This window comes from Phoca vitulina, unplaced genomic scaffold (genome assembly GCF_004348235.1).
Source record: "Phoca vitulina isolate PV1807 unplaced genomic scaffold, GSC_HSeal_1.0 scaffold18, whole genome shotgun sequence".
Lineage (NCBI taxonomy): Eukaryota > Metazoa > Chordata > Mammalia > Carnivora > Phocidae > Phoca > Phoca vitulina.
Genome location: NW_022589721.1, coordinates 17,186,111 through 17,202,231, shown reverse-complemented (window position 1 = coordinate 17,202,231; position 16,121 = coordinate 17,186,111). Strand labels below are relative to the sequence as shown.

The window sequence follows — 16,121 nt, the reverse complement described above, 5'->3', positions numbered from 1 at the left end:
ATAACAGAAATTTAATAAAATTTTCTTTTCTTTTCCCCTCCTTCCTAAGCAACTAACTTCATTTGTGTTCCTTTCTTCTTCTTCTTCTTCTTCTTCTTCTTTTTTTTTTTTTTTCATTTGTTCCTTCCTTCTTAAAATTTCTTTCCATAGCAAACCACTGGACCAAAGGCTGGGACATTTAACTCAAATACGGAGGAATTTTACTTCTCAGAAATGCATTTTATCTTAACTTTTTTTCCAGGTTCATAATGTATTGTGGGGACTATCACATGATGAGTGGACATTAGCTTCTCCAGGCATGGGAACTTAACAGCTTAAAACACATTCATGTTGCTTTCACAGCTAGTGTGTTTTTAGACCGTAACTTGAAGTATAAGACCATCACAGCAAGACCTCCATATGTGGTCAGGACACAGTTCATTCTACCTGTGAGAGTATAAGAGTTAAATTTTTTTGGATACCAGTGAAATGGAACGGGGCAGCAGTTTCTAGACCTGCCATGATTTCAATCTTGCAAAAGGTGCCAATTCCACTGGTTGTGTCCTTCAGTGCACTTCAAAAATGCATTTTAAATCACCCATTTGGTGGCTTCTATCCAGACTGAAGATTTTTTTTTTTTTCCAGGAATAAGGGGACTTCTTTTCCTTTAGACACAAAGCAGGTAAACTGTTATAATTGCCTAGTATGTTCTGACTTCGAGAAGAGCACTTAACTCAATACAATTTTGTGTCTGACAAAGTAAATATTCTGTAATGCCTAAAACATGGTAGGGGGACCAGTAGGAGGAGCATGGCATTGACATCCGATGGATTTGGGTCCTGGCCCTCCCGTGTTTTGGTTGACTCTTAGTGAAAACCCCAATTTCTTCATTTGTCAAAGTCTAAGAACTCCTCTGCTACAAACCTCATAGGACTGCTGTCGGGCTCAATAAAAATAATAGAAGGGAAAGGCCACCGGAAATTCAGAAAAATTCTTCAGATTTGAATTCCTGTTATGAGTTCTGAGCATTAGGAGACGTTCATATTGGTTCCATGCAGAAGTCAGACTGGGGCCCTGAGTCCTAACGGACACTTTTTTTCATCCTTATTCTTACCACCCCAGCCACATTGCTCCATCCACTCTTGCTCCTCTTTATTTTTCCATGGAACAGTCGGTGTGAGATCATGTCATTCGTCTGCTTAGAAGCCTTCAAGTGTCTTCTTCTCTTGGGCTACCATGCTCCACAAGGTTCTCCATATTTGCCTTTGTTTCCATGACCTTCATGGAACTCCTATCTTTCTTCCTTATTACACTACACACTTGCACTCTTTCTGCTCCTCAGCCAAGGCAAGCTTGTTTCCACTTCAGGATCACTACCTGTTGCTATTTATTTGCCATGTAGGTCACCTCCTCAGAGAGGCCTTATCTGACCATGCTCACTAAAATGACATCCCCATTCCCAGTCACTTTCCAACACAGTATCCTGTGATTTTTCTCAACACATTTATCATTAATGGAAATGAAAATATTTATTTGTTTACTTGATTGTTGTCTCTCTCGGCACCTAGAGTACCAATAAAACCCCTAGAGCAGGGGGATAGTCTAGATTTCGGAGCCTAGAACTATGCTTGATAGATTGAAAGTGCCCAGTGAATATTATTTGAATGCACGCAGGTCTAAAATAATGGTGCTAAAGGCTCAACTTCTGTAAATCTTGTACCTGCCTCCCAAAACCAAATTTTAAAAAGGGATTTTCCTCTTCTCTGTTATTCATTTCCACAAATCAAGAACTTACTCAAGTGAGACCCAAGGAAATACTTAAAACTGGGTGACTTGATTGTATATAGACTGTGGATCCAAAATTGTTTTTATCCATGTTTTAATCAATATTGCTTGAGTGTGTATTAAGCACACAAACCAGGGTTTTACATTTTTTTACTGTCTTTGATAGCTGGCAACATTTTTTTTGTGTCTGGGTATCTGGAGAAGATAATTTTAAAAAGGGAAATACACAAATTCTGTGTGCATTGATGACCACAGCTATCACTTGCCTAATTTTCAGCTCCACCCAGGAAAAGTCCCACCCAGCATTGCCAAGAACCTAGGCACTGGATGGCAATTTGGAACCAGTAATAGTTTTCCACAAGTACATTTCTGGCAGAAGAAACAGCTAGAGATTAGAGAGTATAAAGAGGGCTGAAAGCTTCCATTGACCTTCTGGGACCTCGACTGAGGCTGCTTACGTAGCTGTGACCCCCATTAGATGGCCACTTTCCAAACTGTTCAGAACATTACTTCTGGGCATGTAGAGCTGATATCTCACTGCATGGACAAAAGCCCAGGCTGGACAAGGTCCAGTTAAGAAAGCATCTCCATTGGAATGATACTATCTGGCAAGGGACGAATCCAGTGATGCCATAGGTATTATCTGTCTTTCCTTTCTATGCCTGAGTCATTTCCTTCATAGACCAGATAACAGGCAGTCTAAAGAAATATAACTGGGTGAGAATCTGTATATAAACACTGAAATATTTCTTCAGAGTTGATCTAGTCCAGCTGAACTTCTGGAGTCAGACGGATATGGGCCCCAGCTATAACCTCATTCTCTTTCTACCATCATGAATGAGAACATATGGACCGGTTGTTTTGTTTTGTTTTGTTTTTTATTCTAAACCCACTGGTAACATCATTTTTCCCCCCTGTTTAAACTAACTTGACAGGTGTGAATGGTATAGTGGATGAAGGCTTAGATTTGGAGTAAAAATAGTAGATAATCATTTTAATTAAACTGATTCCTATTCATGACTAGTTCACCAGTCCTGATTAGTTTGCTCAACCTGTCACACCATCCTGTAAGGCCCACGTGAAGTAACAACCTACTCTGTGGAGCTTTTGGATAGTCACTAAACAAGTCAGTAACTCCATCTTTTATTTATTTATTTATTTGTTTATGTATGTATGTATTTATTTTTAAAGATTTTATTTATTGAGAGAGATCACAGAGGCAGAGGGAGAGGGAGAAGCAGACTCGCCACCGAGCAGGGAGCCCAATGCGGGGCTTGATCCCAGGACCCCGAGACCATGACCAAGCCGAAGGCAGATGCCCAACTGACTGAGCCACCCAGGCGCCCCAGTGACTCCATCTTTTATTTCTAAATGGCACTTGTATTTTCCAGTAATAATACCCTTAATATACTGTATTTAACAATTTAAAAGTTTCTCTCTTCTTCTAACAGGCTGTGATATGCACAAGGAGGAGGGCTATGTCTTACTCATCTTTGCAAACATATCTTACCAACATGAAATGCTTATCTACGGAGGACTTTGCATTTGCTGATCAAGTGAGAAATAATTGATCAATTGAGTGAATAAAAGTTATGTATCTTAGTTTAGCAAAAAATACAGAACGCTTAAGTCAATGACAAGTAAATTTTGGTTGAGTGCTTGCCAAATGACAAGCAGTTTTGAATACATGATTTCATTAACACTAAACGAGCCTATAAATTAAATATTAATACCCCCCCTTTTTTTAGTAAGGAAGATGTCATGAAACAGGGTTCAGGGAGTGAGTGCCAACTTCAAGACCTCAGAAGCAAAAAACATCTCATTTAAAATGAATTTGTTCACTATGTGGCCAAATTTGTGTTTCACTGAACTTAATAGAAATCAAGCTAAGTGGCATTAACCCGAGATATTCCTCAGAATAGTGACATTTGCTGTTCAACTTATTCATCTTCCATAATAACCCCATTGTATAGATGAAGAAATTGGGACTTGGCAGTATAAAAAACTTTTTTAAAGTCTATGATGAGGCAGAATTAATTCAAAACAGACTTGCCTCCTTCAAGTCTGATGTTCTCTCCAATTTCTCATAACCTCCTTACAATTGTTTCTTTTTCTATAAATTCTAATAGCGTTACATTAAATCATATCTCAATAAACACAATTTTTGCAGGGTGTTAAATAATGGAGTCCATTTATGTTATTCTGATTACCCAAAAAACAATGATATCTGTTTATCTAACAATATGCAGCTTAGAGAATCTAAAAGAATCTAAAGAATCTAAGATTGGAGTGGTTAAAAGCACAGGTTTGGGTTAAAGGTGTGAACTAGAATCCTACTCTGCCATTCATAAGATGGGTGACCCTGGGTTAGGTTACATAGACTCAATGAGGCTACGTGTTCTCATTTTTAAATAATCTTTTTCTTGAATGCAGTGGAACACGAGTGGCTAATCAGAGCAGAGAAGGAATGTACTGGAGTTTCTAATGAGGAAAGACCAGAGAGCCAGGCAAAGAACACGGTAGAGACATAGTAGTTCTAGATAAGTAAAGGAGAATTCTCATCCTGATTCTTACTCTTTCCCATGCCCACTTCCCACAAGGAGTGAGCTTCAGCCCAGTTCCTGTCTTTGTTTAAATTCTCACAAGGGAGATTCTGATTGGTCCACAGGTCCATTGTGATAGGTCCCATGATTACTCTTCAGCTAAGATTGGGCAGAGCTCTTCATTAGTCATTGCCATCAATTCTGTACACAGTAGAGAGGAGGTCATTCTCCAAAAGGTAGCAGAAATCCTCTTACCAAAAAAACCCAGGAATCCCCAAACACCAGACATCTATGGAACTCCTTCATAGGGTTATTGTGAAGATGGTGATGGAAAATCAGGAACTCAAAGGAGGGGAAGAGAAAGGCAGAGATCTTTGGTCTTAGAGCCACAGATTGCTTGATTAATACCAGTATTAATGAACGGGGTTTCATGATTTTAGACTCAATTTTAGATATTTTAAATTTTAAAAAGCCCTGTGAAATTGACTTATTACTATTATCATTAGTTGGGGAATCAGGAATTGTAAGAGCTTGACCTTGCCTGTTATGTTTCTGTATTTATAATACTTCCTCTATGAGGTTAAGGAAGATCCTTTGTAAAAGGGAGATACTGAAATATCAATCAGAAACATAATTTCAGGTCAAAAGAAACATCGGACATAATCGGGTCCATCTTCATCAGAGAGAAAAGCTGAAGCTCAGAAGAGAAAAGGGACTGGCAAAGCGTATTTTGTAATTATAGGTTTTTATCAGTTATATGGAGAACGGGGAACAAAAGGCCAAATGAATGAATGAGGTAACCTATAAAATCCTTTTTTTATACATGAGATTCTTGAAGTCAATGTGTGCCTGGCTGTTCTGTGGGCCTAAGTCATGATTTATACATTATGAAGATGAGCTGTATGTCAGGGGTCAGACCTCCAGAAGCAGTAGACAACCATTAACACTAAGCCAGTTCTCGGAATAAAAAGCCAAATGGCCTGGTCTATGAGCTGGGGAAAGGAAGTCGTGAGAGAGATGGAGATCTGGTCTGCGGGAAGAACTAACGCTCTCTAACTTACCTTCTGCGGACAGGGGTTTCATTTGTTCAGAGCTCACTGCTTAGACAAAGGAAGTTTCTTAAAGATGCCTAACCTTCTGTCTTTATTTTTGGAAAGAAAAAAAAAAAAGCCCAAATTAAAAATAAATAAATAAATAAATAAATAAATAAATAAATAAATAAAGGTTCCATATGCCATTATTACAGCTTTTTGGAAGTTTAACAGAGAACATGGCATTCTGGAACACAGAAGTACCCTGAGCTCCCTGTAACAAAGAGGAAGGACCCTGGCAAGCAGCCCCCATGACAAAGCTGTGCTCAAACTTTAGGCTTCCCTAGGGTTGGTGATGATGGTTTTCATTTAGGCCTGGTTGGGCCCCCCAAGTAGAAGCCTTCGAGACTGGTTCTGAATCAACTCTGTCATGCAGTACTTGGGGTGCCAGATTTGAGAAGAAAAAAAAAAAAAGGCAAAACAAAAAACATTCTCCAAGTCCAGAAAAGTTTGGCTCAAGCCTATGCATATAATAAAAAAAATAGCAAAGAGGAAAAGAGTGTGTGTTTGTTCTTATAAGATATGGAGTCAGTGCTTTTATGTATTATCAGACTTCAGTGTCAGACCTCAGTCACAGCTGTTGCTAAATGCATCTGAGAAAGAACTGGAAGGTGAGTACCTAGGGTGGGATTATGCGTATCTTTGCCTGACAAATCTGTGGATTTCAACAGCCCCGATAATTACAGGGCAGGGCAGCCCAAGCACTGGCTCTGACAGAGAGACTGGGTTCCACATTCGGTGTAGTAACTTAAGCCACCCTGGGTGTCCAACCTCTGCTCTCAATCTACCCTCAGAACAGGCTGTCCTCAGGCTTCGTCTACTGAACCCAAGAGGGAAGGGAAGGAAAGGGGAATTTCTGTGTGCCTCTTAAAACTCCAGCCGAGTTCAGCCTTCAAAAGGCAAATGAGAGCTTCCCATATCCCTGCTCCTGACCTTTCCTGCAATTCAATCTCCAGGAGTTGAAGGGTTTTAAATCAGTGCGTCTCCATCCTGTTTGGAGGGTGTCATGGGAATCTCCAAACAAAGTCGTATTTCACTTTTACTCCATCCAGCCTGTGGGAATGTGGTGTGAGCCTTGATCAGCTGTGCCAGTCCCCAGCACTTAGGTTTGGATGGCACTGTGCCCGCTCTCTGGTGGTGGACAGCTTTAGTGATTAAATTCAATTTAGATGCGGAGTGTCGAGGTTTTGAATACGAGCTGCAGAATCACATTGCCTCTGGTCAGATTTCCGCGCCACTACTTAAAAATGGCATCAGCTTCGTCTCGTTGGTTAAATCCCCAGTCTGTTTCTCCATCTAAAATAGAGAGATGAGAATAGCAAGCATTGGCTGAGTTCTTACTCTATGAAATATGTTCAAAGCACGATATGCTTCCAACTCATGTAATCTTCATAATATTCCTACAACGCAGGTACACTTATCATCATTGTCACCCCTGGTTTATTGAGAATAACAGGGCACTGAGTGATTAAATATAGCACCCTGGGTGGCAGGCTTGCACACAGTGGACAGGGATTTAAACGTAGCAAGTTTAGCCCCAGTGACACAGTGCCTACTTACTACGCTGCATTGCTTCTCCAACTTTGATGGAAAGGAACAGCATCTAATTCAAAGGGTTCTGGTGGTCCTAAATGAGCTCTGTATAAACGGTTGTAGCGCAGTGCCTGGACCATAGTAAACACTTCATAAATGCTAATGACCATTGATAATGGTGATGGCAGCATGACAGTTATGGGAATGTGATGACGCTAACAATTGTGAAGTTCGAGAAAATGTACATCCATCCTTCTCAACCACGTGTCACCTTCTTGAGGACAGGAATCCAGGACAGTGGAGTTTCTCATCCCCTGGAACTGGTGGAAAGGGAATGAAGCTCCCACCTCTTTAGAAATAAAGCCCTACCGTCTTAAAATAAAATCCCCCCGCTCCCCCAAAAGGGCTCCACTGTCCCTGGGTTACTGCAAAAGGGCGGGAAAGATGAAAAAAAGGAAAAGAGTCAAAGCAAGAATTTCTCTGCCCTCCTTCCCCAAATCTGACTGATCCTTCAGGCCCTGACCTAGGTGATTGCCACCACAAATTTGTTGGGCGGACCTTATTTTACAATTTACCTGATTAAGACATTAGGGCATGAAAGAGGTTAAGAAACCTGCTGAGATAGCACAACCGCCACCACAACCACAACCACAAGCTCTGAGCCACGGTTTCACCCAGGACCACGGTGCCATGCTGCTGCAGTGCTCATCAGTCACTGTAGGTAGAGAATAATTGAAATAAACCTTACAGCATCCCCAAGGTCAGCATCATCACTGACTCTTCACAGCGTTCTCTCATGTGACAAATGCTGATTGAGCATCTTGTCGATATGAAGCCTGCGCTGCCTGATGGCTTCCACCAGCCCTGCCACAGACCACTCAGCAAGTGTCTGGTCAGTGGAAAGCAGGGCTCCAGAGCCATTAGCAGGAGGCAGCTGTCCGGGAAGATATTAAACAAGGACACAGACTCATAATTCCCAACAGTTGGGAATCTGTTCTTTTAAATACCCTTCAGCTCCTCTTTAGTTCTCTGCAAGCAAAAATAGTTCAGTTGCCAAGAAACCTATGTGTGGTGATAACTTCGTGCTAAACAGATGTACAAATCTGTTGTTAAATGAAATTCTAAAAGATTGCTCTTTAATGCTTCAACTTATGTTTGTGCAATATAAGATGGGTTCATCATTAACACCCTAAAAATGTTTTCATGTTTAAATAATGTGGATTAAGACAAGAACACACTGATCACAGAATGCTAGGGACTAAATACTATCAATCTTATCTCAGAGACTGCATAGTTCAACGTAGGTTGAGAATATCGTTTCTCGGGGTGTTGGGTGGCTCAGTCGGATAAGCATCTGCCTTGGGCTCAGGTCATGATCCCGGGATCCTGGGATCAAGCCCCTCGTCCAGCTCCCTGCTCAGCGAGGACCCCGCTTCTCCCTCTCCCTCTGGCCCACCCCCAACTTATGCTCTCTCTCTCAAATAAATAAATAAAATCTTAAAAAAAAAAAGAAAAAGAAAATTGTTCCTGAGGCAAAGCTGTCATATTTCTAAGTTAGCTAAACCCAAGGCACACATTTTATAGAAGTAATTGATTTTTAGAATCAGTTTTCTTATGGGTTGAATTGTGTTCCCCCAAAAAGATACAGTGAAGTCTTAATGTCAGTACTCCAGAATATGACCTTATTTGGAAATAGGACCATTGTAGATGTGATGAAATTAAGATGACGTCATTCTGAAGTAGACTCAGGGCTTGGCTCAGTAGAACTGGTGGCCTTATAAGAAGAGAAGAGGGACACAGGGCAAAGATTTCCACGTGACGACAAAGGCAGCGATTGCAGTCTACAAACCAAAGAACACTAAGAAGTGCCAGCAACCATGAGAAAGGCAAGAAGCATTCTTCCCCCTGCCATTAGAGAGAGCATGGTCCTGCCGTCAATTTGATTTCAGACTTCTAGCTTCCAGGACTGAGAGAGAGTAACATTTCTGTTGTTCTAAGGGGCTCAGCTTTTGCTACCTTGTAAGAGCAGCCTTAGGAAATGGATACATAGGTCATTCTAAGAATAAAGACTAACCTGACTTAAGATAGAAGAAAAGTCTTCCCTGGGTTAGATATCATTCAGTATCTTAGTAATCGTATCGATTTTGCCTGATTTATTTATCTTGCATCCACAGTGCTTAACAAGAATTCAGTGAATGAATAAATGAATGCACTTTTTAAAAGATTTATTTATTTATTTTTAGAGAGAGTAAGGGATAGACTCTCAAGCAGACTGCCCGCTGAGTGTGGAGCCCGATGCAGGGCTCAATGTCATGACCCTGAGATCATGACCCATGAGATCATGACCCAAGCCAAAACCAAGAGTCAGATGCACAACAGACTGAGCCACTCAGGCGCCCCATGAATGCATTTACTTAAGGTGATGTCTTTGTCTGGATGTCTTCACTCCCTGACTTCTCCACTTCCCCTACCTGGAAGACCTTTACTCATCCTTCCTATCACACTTTGTAACTTTTTCAAGACATCCCTTTGTTTCCTGGATAGGAGGGACTGTGTTATCAACCTTCAAAACCTCCAAAATGCTGAACAGTTCTTTGTAGAAAACAAACGCTCAATTGCTTAGTAAATATCCATTAGATTGAATTAAGTTAGTTGAATTTTCACTCTCATGTCCATGTTCTCTTTCTCAGTCAAGTCTGTCCCAAGTTCTGCTTCATAATTTACCTGGTTACTGTCCCTTTGTCCCACACTTCAAAGACTGAGATGTTAGAACAGCTGTTCCATTCCCTTTAGGGAACCATTGAACAACTGGTAACATTTTGTCATATTTACTTCATGATTTTTTTGCTGAGATTTTAAAAAGAAATATCAAACATCATGATAGTTTACCACTAAATACCTTAGTATGTATTTCTAAAAGGTAAGAACATTTTCTTGTTTAATGACAAGATTATTATCACACCCAATACAACTTACTGTAATTTTATCAATATTATCTAATACCATCCTAGTTCATATTCAACTTTCCCTAATTATCTCAAAATGTATTTCATGGTTGTTCTATTCAAACTATGATCTAATCAGTTTCCATTCATTGCATTTGACTGTTCGGTCTTTTAAGTACCTTTCAATTTAGACAATTGCCCTATTGCTCTGCCTTCCTTTTTATAACATGATGTTAACTCTATATGAGGGGTTTGGAGAGTTTATATTTCTGTTCATCTGTATGTTCAAAGTTCATGCATAGTAAAAAGTTTAAAAAAATAATCAAGGTCAAAATGGATCATAGATTTAAATGTAAAATATAAAACTCTAAAGCTTTTATAAAATGATATAGGAAAAAAATCTTTGGGACCTAGGGCTTGGTGAAGAGTTTTTTAGACATGACACTAAAAATCACCATTTTTTTTTTTAATTTTTCTTTATTTTATTATGTTATGTTAATCACCATACATTACATCATTAGTTTTTGATGTAGTGTTCCATGATTCATTGTTTGTGTATAACACCCAGTGCTCCATTCAGTACATGCCCTCTTTAATACCCATCACCAGGCTAACCCATCCCCCCACCCCCCTCCCCTCTAAAACCCTCGGTTTGTTTCTCAGAGTCCATAGTCATTCATGGTTCGTCTCCCCCTCCGATTCCCCCCCCTTCATTTTTCCCTTCCTGCTATCTTCTTCTTCTTTTTTTTTTTTTAAACATATAATGTATTATTTGTTTCAGAGATACAGGTCTGTGATTCAACAGTTCTTAAAAAGAAAATTGGTAAATTGGATTTTGTCAAAAGTAAAAATTTTGCTTTGAGAAACACCCTATTAAAAGAATGACAAGACAAGCTACAAACAGGGAGAAAATATTTGCAAACTTCATATCTGACAAAGGACTAGTATTTAGCATATATAAAGAATATGCAATACTCAACAGTAAGAAAACAATCCAACTAGAAAATGGGTGAAAGACATGAATAGAAGAGGGTATATTTCACCAGGAATGATATTCAGATGACAAATAAGCACATAAAAATTTGTTCAGTATCACTTGCCATTAAGGACATGTATATTAAAACCATGATGAGATATCACTACACACTCTTAAGAACTACAAATAGTGACAATACCAAATGTTTATGAGGATGCACAGAAACTGGATATCTCATACACAGTTTTTGAGAACATGAAATTGTAGAGTTACTTTGCAAAATCATTTGGCAGTTTCCTAAAAATAAAAAAAAACTAAAACTAAATATATACTTGCCATACAACCAAGCAATCATACTCTTGGACATTTATTTCAAAGAAATGAAAAATGATGTCTACATGAAAACTGGTACATGAATGTTCATAGCATCTTTATTCATAATAGCCCAAAACTAGAAACAACCCAAATGTCCTTCAATGGGTAAATGATTAAACAAACTGGTACATTCATCCTAAGTAATATTCAGCATTGAAAGAATAAACTATTGATATAAATAACAACTTGGATGGATCTCAAAGGAATTATGCTGAGTAAAAAAAAAGTCATTTTGAAAAGGTTATATGCTATGTTATTCCATTTATATAACATTCTTCAAATGGTAAAATTATAGCTATAGAGACCAAAGTAGTGGTTGACAAGTGTATGGGATGGTAAGGGGGTGTAACTTGAGGAGATCTTTGTGGTGATGGAATAGTTCGGTATCTTGATTGCAGTGATGGTTACATGTATCTACACATGTGATAAATATGATGTAGATCTATATACACATATTGTACCAAAATCAACTTCCTGGTTATCATATTTCACTATAGTTATCTAAAATATAAACATTGGGAAAACTGGGCCAAGGGTTCATGGGACTTGCCTGTACTATCCTTGCAACTTCCTGTGAATCAATACTTATTTCAAAACAAAAAGTTCAAATTAATCCAAAAATAATGGTTGCATTCCAGGCAATTTCTGGACTCCATGCATCATCATCCCATCTTCTTACACCTAATTTAGCACCTCTTTTTCCTGAACTTTACCTTTCGGTCTGGCTTGTCTCTTGGGTTCTCTTCTCTACAGCATTTAACTGTCCATGCCAAATCACAGGGGCGCTGTGCTTCTCAAATCAGAACTACATAGGAGGATTGCTAAAACACAGTTTCCAGGGCCCAACCCTAAATATTCTGATTCAGGAAGACTGGGAGGTGCCAATAAGTGACATTTCTAACAAATTCTCAAGAGATGCTGATGGGGACTGCACTTAGTAGTTGTGTCACAGTGTTTTGTATAAAGCTGATAGTCAAGACCCTTGGAACCTAGTCTCCACCTTGTACGATGTTCATCAACAGAATCTCACTGAGCCTTGGTTTTTGAAAATGTTAGGTACTCAGCTTATGGGATTATTGTGAAAAAGATGAAGAATAGCAAGCTACTGAAATAAAGGATGTGAGGTCTAGGGTCACAGAGGTAGCCAGGGGCACTCAGGTTTAAAGAGTCAGATCTCTTTAACTCTCAGCACGTTCCTTTCCCCTATATCAGGCGATCACTTCTGTAACTCACTTAAGAGTCCTGACTATCTTATACAACTGACACTTCTTGAATATCAATTTACTCGCCCACTTCACCTCACTCAGTAAAACCTAGTTCAGACACTACTTACTGATTCAGCTCTGCTTTGGGGTATAATTCTGCCACAAAAACCCACAGTGGGAAACATAAATCTGGGGAAATTTCTAAATGTATATTGCCAAGGATAGTATGGCTTTGTAACACTACATGCTGCTTTAAAAAACTATTACCTAGTTGAAACTATTGTAGTGGACCACAAATTGGGGCACCTGGGTTTTCTAGGTCTGGCTCTGCCATTAAAGGTCTCTGACCCTTGGCAAGACACAGATCCCCCCTTGTCTCCAACTTTCTCCTCTGTAGAATAAGACATTTGACTGGCTGGTCTCCAATGGCCCTGCAAGCTCCAAGATTCTAAGTCTGATTGTACCAAAGAGATTTTTTTTTTTAAAGATTATTTCTTCGGGGGCACCTGGCTGGCTCAGTTGGTGAAGCATGTGACTCTTGATCTTGGAGTCATGAGTTCAAGTCCCACGTTGGGCCTAGAGATTACTTAAAAATTTTTTTAACAAAGATTATTTCTCCAATCTTCTCCCTACCTTGCTAATTAATAGTAGTGGTGAGGATCAGGGAACAAAGCATAGATTTGGAATCTGATTCAGATTAAATCTAGTTCTGTCAATGATCAACAATGCTAACTTGTCCAACTGACATAATTTTTATGGACTTTTGTTTCCTTTTCTACAAAATGAATATAATAATACATCCCTCCTAATTTAGTTACCATTATGAAATACTATAACGTATATACAAAAGCTACAGGCATAAAGCAAGGTAGCATTCTCTGATCCTTCTATATTTCCTCTTCCTGTTTTTTTTCCCTCTCTCTCTCTCTCATCCTCCCTTCCATCTTACATCTTCACTCACAGAATTCTCTTTTCCATATATGCCCTTGATATACATTTGCTGGGTACTAAGAAAATAAGGCCCTATTCATCAATTCAACAAATATTTAACTAGTACCTAACATATGGCTGGCAAATTCTTAGATTCGTGTGGAGTAGTCCTAAAAGGATAATTTCCTATTTTTCCCAGTCCGAACTCCTTGCTACATTGATTCTTGAAGGTATTGCTGTATTCTCCATCATCTTTATGTTTCTGTAACAGCATAACAACTTCCTGACATCTGAGAAGTGAAGTCAACCCCAAATCAGGAAAGCCATTGAGTTTTCAATGCAATTTATATTTATTATCTCATTTTGCCCCCTTAAAAGACAACCTTATGAGTATTCTATCAAGGGTTTTAGCTCCACTTTACAATTGAGACAACTCAAGCATGAAAAGATCAGGTCTCAACCTTGAGCTCTATGTGATTTTTTTTGCCAAACTAGTTCATTTCTGCTGCGGAGACTGGCTAGCTATTCACCAAAACCACTTCCTCTTCTTTCTGTATACACAGAGAGACAACTGCCTTGCAGTTCAGTGTGATCGCATATTCGAGTTCCAGTCAATGGAATGTGAGTGGAAATGTGTTGAATACCACTTCTGGATCTGGTCTAAAAAGCTTCCAGTAAGATCTTCCATGCATTATACATTTCTGTTTGTTACAGCAACTAATATTGCCTTAACTTATAATCATTTCTTGTCATTCCAATGCTTCTATTTCTCCTTTTCCCCAAACATTCTGTACCTTTGCCTCTCTTCCTCACAATGTTTTCCTTTCATGAAATGCACTAATTTTCTGTCCATCCTTCAAGGCTCACATCATGTGAGCACTATATCATGTGAGCTGCAGGGTGTCTTCCCTAAAATCCTTTCAAGTACTCTATCTCTAAATACTTGTAGCATGAACAATCCGTATTATACATTTTTGCTACTTGATTAAATTGGAGAATATTGGTCATGTATATTGGGTTTCACTCAAATCAGATTGTCTTAGATCACCACATACCCATGATAGCCCATGAGGTATTGAACATACAGTAAGAACTTAATAAATTTCTGCTGATTAATTGAAAGTTACTGGTTTGATAAGCAAAATTGAAAATACCTGACCATTTCCTAGCTATTTATTAATTTTCAATGATTTATTGAGTATCTATTATGAGTTTGGCATTGCTCTAGAAACCAAGACCAAAGTAAGCACACTTACCTCATTTATCTACCCTTCAGAGTGAGTGTCTTCACTTTTTCCACCCTAGAGCCTCTCTCTTGGAGTTGGCTGCTTTCTATGCATTGGCAAGGGATATCTATATAGTTTGTTGAATAGACTAAGCCTTAAATCCAGACAATTTGACGGTCATACTCTGGATTCTTTATTTTTTTCAGTGCAAACTGGGACAATATCCTTATTTTCCCTGTACCTCTAGCTCTGCCACCATAAAACAGAGAGAGTCATGTGTAACTTACAAGGTTGTCATGACAATGAAATAAATAGTATATTTAAAGAGAGGGCCTAAACCTGAATGAATACAGCAGATGCTCAGATAAGGTGAGTTCCCCCTTAGTGCAGCCTATTTATTTTGAAAGAGGGCATCTTTCCCGGGGGACACATAGACATTTAGAATTACATTTGAGGTCGAGTAGGTGACCAGCCTAGTGGGCCTAGAGTACCTCTCTGCCTTGTGTTTAAGAACTCCCCAAAGATCTTTAGCTGGGACCTTTACAGAGAAAATACAGGAACAGAGAATTTGTACCATCTTTATATTCAGGAGGAGGACAGAAGAAAACTGTTGATTTATTAGACATGCAAGGTTGGGGGACACTGACATTCTTCCTAATTTCTTGAGTCTTTTTCTGATTTACTTAGTCTTTCAGCCTTACAGGGCAAATTAATAACAGTTTAAGCTTGTTTCATCCCTATGTCATGATGATTATGCAGTGTGTGAAATGTCCATACTTGTAAATGAGACAGTTTAGGGGAATATGAGAACGTAGCATTCAGGCTCTGAGAAGCAACCCACCAGGCCAGGATGGGGGTGATGTGGCTAAACAGCTGCACGTGTGAGAGGGATTAACGATTTCAGTTGACTGCCAGCCCAACATGAGTCACCAGTGTGCTGAGGCTGCCAAGAGGATAATTTGATCTGGGGCTGAATTAACAGGGCTGTAGTGTCCAGACCAAAGGGAGTGATACTCCCGCTGTCTCGGCATGAATCAGACCACACCTAATGTACTGCAGCTTTTATTTACCCCAAACACCCACTCTTTATAGTGGACTGTACCAAGAGGAGTTTATTATATTATGACAATGGATTGTCTAATAATTGTGTTAAGAAATGTATTCCTTTACCCTATCTCTATTCTAGAATTTACCACGCAAGTTGTGTTATTTTATACGTAGGTATTTGCATCATTGAGGGCTAGGAACACGTCTTTCTCTTTTGTCTATCTGGTGGTATAAATGGGACAGAAAATTTTGGGTTCCTTTTTATGAAAATGGATCAGTTCTAGAAGCAGGGTCTACTGTATGGAGCTTGAATGTTGTAGTCAAACAGACCTGGATTCAAATCCTGTTTAAACTATTAGGAACAAGAAAAATTATGCAGTTAGTTGCTCCTCTGATTTCCAGTTCTATATTTTGGGGTTAGAGTGTTTTTCTTCCTACTCTTGTGTACACGCAACCTACTAGACACAAGCCCATAGACATCTATCA

The 16,121-nt window shown here is 39.1% G+C and overlaps 1 pseudogene; it reads right to left on the bottom strand.

The window, feature by feature from the left end:
• Positions 1 to 325: 325 nt before the first annotated feature.
• On the bottom strand, positions 326 to 501 carry LOC116639345 (annotated as a pseudogene).
• Between the last annotated feature and the right edge of the window lie 15,620 nt (positions 502 to 16,121).